A 9,912-nucleotide genomic window follows, 5' to 3' on the forward strand; every position below is an offset into this window, starting at 1 on the left:
AATCCGTGCACCGATAAACAATAATTCAAATGTACTCAAACATAAAAAATAACTCAAATGAAGAACCGTCCCGCAAGCTCAACAAGTACCACCACAAACGCAATACTATGAACCCATCACACATAGTAGAACCAAAAAACACGAATCTATCATAAAGGATCATCTCCCAACATAACCCAGCTGCAATTCATGACCCCGTCTAAACACTGGTTCATATGAAATATCTCAAGCCACAATACTCAAAATCAACAACCACACGCAATTCGACATCAAGTACATAAAGTGCATGACCATAATCATGGAGAAGCGAATAACACAATATATCATGGCCCGGAAAGACTATAACTAAGGCACAATCAACCATTCAACACCACAATAACCATCTCGCTCGAATTCCGCTACAAGCCCAAACAGAACCGCATCATGTGTGCATATAAACAACAAACTGCAACCCCTCGTAGCATAGAAGAGTAACACATAGAACATATCAGAACACGAACAAGCTCAACTCTAACCGAATTACACACCCCTCAACACTAACAGTTCTAAGTTAGCAAATCCAACCCGGTGTAGAGTACACATCCTCATTGGGCCTACCAATGGGCCCCAAATCAACTCTGGTCATTTCCAAATGGATAAATATCCCTACAAAAGTCAAAAATGACCTAACCATAACACATACTACCATTTGGAAAACTTTGGCCACACTTTCATAGTCCACAACCATGAAATAATCTACTTCTAAAATTCCCAGTCTTCAAATCCATAGAACGCACGAATCACCATAGTTTATCCCAACTCCACCACTCGAATGTCTAACACATCTCTCATACATGATCATCCCATGAAGAATACATTTATAATTCTTCTATTCCACATAGAAAAAATATGAATATCAACAGTCGATCAACCAGGCGAGTACCGCAATCCCAATGAAGTATCTGTAAGTCAAAACTCAGTGTGCCTTTTGAAATGTGCACCCTTCTCAGGCAATACTAAGTAGTAATAGCATTCATCTAATCCTCTAAAACCATCCATGTTGTCCAAATTTCATGACCTTCCCTCCAAATCTGAACCGCCACCTTGTACATACAAATCTCAATCCCACAGGATGCACCGCATCTATCATGCCTTCATGTGATAAGCGTGAGAATCTCATTATCAACTCTGAGTAACAAGCACAATACATACTCAATTAGCTAGGAACCTTTCACTTGATCCCATCCAGGAGGAAATCACAATACGCAACATTCTCCTCACGCCGAAAGGAAATATCTATCTCAAACTATGGTAGAAACTATTGAGAACTCTTTGAAATCCTTTGTCTATGACCTGGACTCAATTTCTTTCTTTTAAATTATACTATAGTCTTCTACGGCTGTATGATTGGCTGTATGATTGACAATATATATGCTGCATAGATAATGCTCAGAAATCTTAAGTGCGTTCATAACGTAACTAACTCTGGATTATTGATCGAATAATTTCCTTTTGTTCCTTCTCAGCTTTCTTTAAACGTAAGATATTACTTTTTTTATCTTCATGGCCCCTTGTTGAACGCATACTTAGCTTACCTTAGTGCTCACACATATTGGAATTACATACAACTCATATGATCTTGAATATTACTTCTGATTTTACTTCCCGTTCATTAGCCATGGTAGGTGTCACCTGCTGATGGAGTGCATACAATGCTATTGTGAGACTATTGTTACATGACCATTTCCTCTTTAGGTGAATGTTCTTGGTTAAAGCCTTTTTCCTTATTTTCTCCGCTAGTCTTTCATTGTAGTACTTAGGGAGGACCCTCTGATTCTTGCAAGGCTGTGAGCTTATTACATCGTATACTCGACGGAATTTTTTATGTTTGTACTCACATATAAAATTCCTTAGTTACTTATATCTTGCATCGTACTTGGGGTTCACTCTATATATCTTGCACGATCTATTGATTTGTTGGTATCCTCTTGTCTAGCCATAACTAGGCTCTTCCTGAATCAACTACTAACTAATCGGTGGCCCACTCTCATATCAATATTTTGCGTAATCTTTCTTGGGTTATTTCCTTTGTCTTAACTTACGTCTCGTACTGATTCTTTATTTATCAATAACATCTCGAGAAGGAACCCTCACTTTCTCTCCTTGACATCGTGTTTGCATAATGTTGTGGAATCGTAGCCTATCTATAGGCTTTGAATAAGTGCAATCTCATCCCTTCCTCATTTTTATTGCATTCTTCTTTTACAATTCCATAATTACTAGAACCACTTAATTCGGACTTAAAGCCACATCACTCCATATTCCCCCTTTTAGGGGAGCACCAATATTTAGCGCTACTACGCTCTACCTATAGATGTTTTACCTCTTCGTCTTTGGTATCTTTTCACATCATCAATGACCCTTACTCGCCTTTCGGTAATCATCTTGTACCAAGGATAACAAAATTCCTTACTCGCGAGGGTGACACTTAGTGTAACTGACACATAAAGTCCCTTAAGCTTAACTTTGCTCATATTGCTTGTTTTAGGGAAGCATATTCCTGAATGACCATTCTCTGAATCTCTCATGAATATTCTTCTGTTGTCTATTTTATTATTTCCGGAAAGCAATCTGAAGTTCTCATGATGCCGACTATTATCAAATTACTCAATCCCTATTACATATTTAGTTTATCTTGGTCACCAGTCCATACTGATTTCTATTACTCTGTGGTCTAACTTTTCCTTTTGGTAATTGCGTTAGAGTCACGAACTTATTTCTCGAAATGAGGATGTGACTGTATGGCCTATACCCTTTTGTTGTCTTAAGGCCCATCACCTCTCGTCTCTTCCTTCACTTGACTATAGATTCTGTAATACTCCACCGTTGTCATCCACATATTATATCTTACTCATAATGCTTCATTAATTCTCTTCTTATTTCCCGCTAACATTTATGTTTATCACTTTATTCTGAAAATATCAACAAGATATTCGTTTGCTCTTAGCTCCCCTTTGTTCCATCCACTGGCTCTTCGGGTTGCCTAGCATTATGTCTCTACTAGGGACGGGAGTCATACTAAGATAATATTTATCCTTTCCAGGCTTCCAGTGCCTATCTTTGTAGCACTCATATCTAATTGTACTATTTTAGAGTGCACCATCTAGGTGTCTCAGAAGGAGATCCATCAGCACATTATCCTTCGAAAATGTCAACTAACGCAAACAATCCATCCATAATTTTGGGTCACTCTAAGCCCAGCCGGATCCTGATATTCGTCCTTCTCTTATACTTCTTCTGTTAGCTTCCATAGGGCATAAATGAGATGGGTGTGCCCTATTGTACATGCCTCTTTTATAATTGAAGTTAACTCAAAATGCTTATATCTCCCTTCCTGAATGGTAAATAATGATAATCTTTATTAACTGGGTACTTCGTACCTTTCTTCATCTTGCTTCTTTTACTCCTTGAAACTTGTATTTATCTTCTGAATCTCTCATTGTCTTTCCCCATAAAGGTGGATAAATATTCTTGCCTTAAGGCTCCTTATCAAGAGGCTTACACGTCTTAGTGCAGACATGATCTGTTGAATACCTCATGTTTATCCATCATAAGCATGATGCAAAAATCGAGTCCCTCTGACTCAACTCTTCCATAGCTATATCTCTTACCAATCGTCTTTCTGAATGTAGGCATCATTGTATTACGAATAGGATAGATTTTAGGAAATTGAGTTCTTACAACTGAACTCTACCACACGGTCTAGAGTAAAAGGAAAGAGTGACAGTCCTAAATACCATGTAGCCTCCTGCTTATAAGTGTGGTGCACGACACACCCATAAACAAGACTCTACTAGACACGGCTTTTAGACTCCCTAGGACAGAACTGCTCTGATACCACTTTTGTCACGACCCAATCCGAAGGGCCACGACGGGCACCCGGTACCTTACTCAACCGACTACCAACGTAACGTATCTTTCTTATTTAATTATCATACACACGTGACATACGGGCCTAATAGGCCAATATCATCATTTATAAACTCAAAACATAGGCCGACAAGGCCGTACAATCTTTCACGTACACGACATATGTCTACAAGCCTCTAAGAGTACATAATTGTCATAAAGGTCGGGACAGAGCCCGACATACCAAACCATACACATCTAAATCATACTGACCAAACAAGCAACTCCAGAGCAAATGGAGTGCACCAATATCTTCTGCTGAGTTGATCGCCTACTTGGAGGACTCTCGACCTGTCTATCAAGACCTGCGGGAATTAAACGCAGCGTCCCCAAGTAAAATGGACGTCAGTACGAAATAATGTACCGAGTATGTAAGGCACTATACTGAAAGCTGAAATTGAACTGATAATATAATAACTGAAAGCAACTGGAAGTCAATGATAATATGAAGATATGCTTACCTGTTGATACTGACTCTACTCTCTCAATAAAGTAAGTAAAATAGTTGTCCGGCCTTATATGTGTGTGTATATATAACTCTCTCCATATAGTATGTAAAATAGTTGTCCGGCCCTATAAGGCTCGGTATGTGTAACTGCCCTGCCGTAGTAGGCTCGCTCATAGGCGCTCGGCCATACTAGGCTCTGTATCTCGGCCATTCTGGGCTCGCTCATAGGCGCTCGGCCACAGTAGGCTCGGTATATAACTTACCATCTGATTAGAGGTTGCCCAATAGGGGCCTGCCCATCGATTATAGCTCGATGGTAATGAAAATACTGTAATACTGTATATATAGACTCTCTGATCTCTTGGCTGGAAAAAGGAAATACTCAAATGAATATGAAATCCCGATAAAGAGAATATTGTAACTTACAAAACTAGAAAAATATACGTAAATTCTGGGATATGAATTTTTCTTTATGCTTCGTTATCAAACTCGTGTAATTACGAGATCATGCCAAAATGAAAGAAGAGCTTAGCCTTACCATACCTGGAGTAGGAAAAAATTAATGTTCTTGAAAAAGGTTGCACTGTACTCCCCTTAGAATCGCAAAATCCCGTTACTATTACGCAGTATAATTTTAGATAAAATAATTTGCTGAAGCAAAATCACGTCGATCTAATCCTTGTAAAGAATTCATATGAATTCCATACGTTAGGAATCCTTGAATTCTTATCAGATGCAACTTACATTCTTAAGAATGGATAAGATTCTTACCTTTCTAAGACTTATTGTGGCTTTTCTTTCTTAAATGAATGCCAAGTATCATATCTTTAATGTTGCCACATACTACAATGACTTAAAGAGTCATCATGGGATTTTGAGGGGTGCTGCCACGAATGTCGCCTCACTTATCCAATTATCACCTTTTTTCTTAATCAATTCATTAATTCCCCCACTAGTCCAATAATTAACTAATTACCCACATAGTTAAGAATTATTTCAAATTACATAAAATACTACTCAGTTTTGATACACTTTATATACCTTACTATCATAACCATATGGTACCTTGTATGGTACTAGTCCATAAATATCGGGTATTTTAGCTCGGGCAGTATTTTATCCCAACATGTCAAACTTTGACGAAAATTCACTTTCTTTAATTTGCTTACCCTCTCACCTTCACCAATTTACTCATCACTTGTTTAAAATAGCTTAATGCTTATAATCATGAAATAATTTCATTCCCGAACTTGCGTCGATTAACTTACGACAAAACTTTATCGTACGAAAATGCTGGATGTAACAGCGACACTACCCTCATGTTCGCGAAGCTCAACCAACTCTGGATCCAAAACTCTTCTTCGTGAACACAAGAATAGTCCCGTGAACGTGATGATTCACCATGTTACACCATCATGAACGCGTCCAAGTCGTCGGGGACTTGAAGGCCAATTCCCCCAGGCTAGCTTCTTCATCGCGAATGCGAAGCTGACTTCGCGAATGCATAGTATTTCCTTCCAAACATTAGCCAATATGAGACACAAGTCGTGAACGTGAAAAACAAATGTCCCAGCAACCAAGATCCTTCTTCGTGAACGCGTGAACCCCTTCTTGTTCGCGAAGAACAAAACCAAACACCAGCGGTAGCAAAACATGGAGAAATGATCTGAAACCACTCTGAATCACTCCCGAGGCCCCAGGGACCCAGTCCAATCACTCCAACAAGTCTCAATACCTTATCCAAACTTATCCAAAGGCCCGAAACGCCACAAACAATATCAAAATTATGAATCGACGATCAAAATCCTTATTTCAACTTTCAAACATTCAAACTTCAACGAACGCGTCTGAATCATATCTAAACATTCTGCAATGAGGCCAAACTTTATGTACAAGTCACAAATCATAATACGAACCTAATCCAAGGCTCAAAATCCCAAACGGACATCAATAACATCAAGGTCCACTTCAAATCAAACATAAAAAATTCTAAAACCTTCAAAATGTCATCTTTCCACAATAAGCCCCGAAATGCTCCCAGACCACCCGATACTCCACCTGAACATACGCCCAAGTCCTAAATCATCATACTAACCTATTTGAACCTGCAAATCCCGATTTTAAGGTCGTTTACTTAAAGGTCAAACCTTGTGAACTCTTCCAACTTAAAGCTTCTAAATTGAGAATTTTCCTTCTGAATCAACACCGAACTTCCTGAAATTCAATTCCGACTACGCGTACAAGTCATAAAACATGAAATGAATCTACTCAAGGCCTCAAACCGCCGAACGATATGCTAGAGCTCAAAACGACTAGTCTGGTTGTTACAAATATTGCAAAAAAAAAAAAAAAGAATTCTATTGATTTTTTAGGATGATTTACAATGGAATAGAACCCCTCTATTTACAGGGAAAATGTATCTTTTTCCAGAAAGTAACCCTAAAATCTCTCTAAAATATAGACATTCTTCTTAAATACAATTCTATTTATAATACTGCCCCTTGAATGTTTATTCAACAGATAATGTGCCTCGTTAAAACCTTAACTAAAATAAAACCTAGTGGAAAAAAATTCTAGAGAAGAAAAAAGAGTACATATATTTAGAAATGCACCTTTTGGTTGCCTCGTTAAAAACTTTACAAGAAAAACTCAGTGGGACAAACCTTGTAAGGGAAAAAGAATACAACGCGTATTAACTCCCCCTAATGAGAGCATCAATTCACATCTTTAAGCCTTCGCATCCCGATCTTATACATTAGGTTCTTGAAGGTTGACGTCGGTGGAGATTTGGTGAACAAATCAACCATATGATCAGTTGAACGAATCTGTTGCACATTGATATCATCATTCTTTAAAGATCATGTGTGACAAATAACTTTGGTGAAATATGTTTTATCCTATATTATTTTATGAAACCGCCCTTCAATTGGGCTATGTATGCTGCATTGTCTTCATACAAAATTGTGAGTATTTTGTCACACTTCAAACCATTATTTCTTGAATAAGATGTATTATAGACCTCAACCATACACATTCTCGACATTCTTCATGAATAGCAATTATCTTAGCATGATTAGATGAAGTAGCCGCAATTGATTTCTTAGTCGATCACCAAGATATGGCAGTGCCTCCACATGTAAACATATATCCTGTTTGAGATCGAGCTTTGTATGGGTCGGATAAATACCCAGCATTGGCATAACCAACAAGATAGGGACTGCAATTAATGCCATAAAATAATCCCATATCGGTAATCCCTTATAGATATAGCAATATATTTTTGATTCCATTCCAATGTATCCTTGTAGTAGCAGAGCTATATCTAGATAAGATACTAACTGAAAAAGTTATGTCAGGCCTTATTTTATTAGCAAGATACATTAATGCACCAATTACATTAAGATATGGTATTTCAGGACCAAGTAGCTCTTCATTCTTTTCTTGAGGTCGGAACGGATCCTTATTCACATCAAGTGATCGAACAACCATCAGAGTATTTAACGGTTGTGCTCCATCCTTGTAAAACAGTTTCAATACCTTTTCTGTGTAGGCAGATTGATGAACAAAACTCCTGTTTGTCAAATGTTCAATTTGAAAACCGACATAATATTTTCTTTCTAAGGTCTTTTATCTCGAATTCCTTCTTTAAATAATCAATTGCCTTTTGGAGTTCTATAGGAGTTCCAATAAGGTTTATGTTATGAATATATATGGCAAGTACAACAAACTCCAGTGTTGTTTTCTTTATAAAAACTCATGGACAAATCGCATCATTTATATAACCTTCCTTTAATAAATATTCACTAAGGCAGTTATACCACATTCTTCCTGATTTCTTTAGACCATACAAAGATCTTTGCAATTTGATTGAAAATATTTCCCGGTACTTTGAATTATATGCGTCGGGCATTTTAAATCCTTCAGGATTTTTCATGTATATCTCATTATCAAGTGAGCCATAAAGGTAGGTTGTAACCACATCCATTAAATACATATCAAGCTTTTCATGGACGGCAAAACTAATGAGATAATGGAACATTATTGCATCCATAACAGGAGAATATGTCTCTTCATAATCGACACCGGGCCTTTGTGAAAATTATTGTGCAACAAGGTGTGCCTTATATCTTTGTACCTCATTTTTCTCATTTCTTCTACGTACAAAGACCCGTTTATAGCCAATAAGTTTAACACCATTAGGTATTTGAACTACAGGCCCAAAACCTTCACGTTTCACAAGTGAATCCAACTCAGATTGGATTGCTTCTTGCCATTTTGGCCATAACACGTCTTTGTCGACATTCTCCAGCAGATTGAGGTTCAATATCCACACTATCTTGCACAATGCTAGATGTAACATTGTATGCAAAAACATAATCCACCACTATATCCAATCGATTCAAATTTGTCTCAATATCGATTGGATTTATTGATAGTTCCTTATTTTCTTAAGCCTCAGGCTCAATGATTTCCTCATGAATCTTAGGATTGGTTAAATCATGGATTTCATTATGAGACTCTTTCGTAATGTCATCTTTATCGTTTGTTTTTCTTTTTCTAGGATTTCGATCCTTAGAACCCAATGGCCTACCACGCTTTAGGCATGTATTTGACCCATTAGCTATGACACTAAAAGATTGTCCAACATGGACTTGGAACACTCTCTGCAAGGATATGTGATTTTGTTATCCTTTTCAGATCTATAAATATGTTTGGCATTTGATTTGCTATTTTCTGCATATGAATAATCCTTTGCACCTCTTTTTCATAAATAGAGGCACATAGATTAAGATAAGACAATGATGGATTTTTCCACAAAATTTCTCGTTTGGTTTCACCATTTTCTCCCCCTAATTTTGGGGAAAATGCCTCATCGAATCGACAATCTGCAAATCAAACAGTGAACAAATCTTCTATTAATGTTTCAAGGTAGCAAATAATGGAGGACAATTCAAATCCAATATATATTCTTAACCTTCTTTGGGGACCCATCTTGGTGCGATATGGCTATGCTACAGACAGATATACTGCGCACCCAAAAAGTTTCAAATGGGATATATTAGGTTCATGACCCAAAACTAATTTCAACGGGGAATATTTATAATAATTTGTCGGTCTGAGACGAACTAGCATTGCTGCATGCAAAATGGCATGGCCCCAAACAGAAGTGGGTAGCCTCGTTTTCATGAGTAACGGTCTTGTTATCAATTGCAAACGTTTAATCAAAGACTCTACAAGTTATCACGACCCAAAATCTAGCTAATCGTGATTGCACCTAACCCAACCCGCTAGGTAAGTCAAATAATAGACAACACAACTCAAATAGGATAACATTAATCAATAATTAAAATAATTGAGGTTTTTATACAAAATCCCTAGAATTAGTAGTACAAGTTATGAGCTTCTAAGACTTAGAATTTACAAAGCTGGTACGAAATAAATACATCATCTGTTCGAAATATACATAAACAGATTTATAAATCTAAAGCTACCAAGAACAAGAGGCTATAACCGTA

Source organism: Nicotiana tabacum, chromosome 19 (assembly GCF_000715075.1).
Source record: "Nicotiana tabacum cultivar K326 chromosome 19, ASM71507v2, whole genome shotgun sequence".
Classification (NCBI taxonomy): Eukaryota; Viridiplantae; Streptophyta; class Magnoliopsida; order Solanales; family Solanaceae; genus Nicotiana; species Nicotiana tabacum.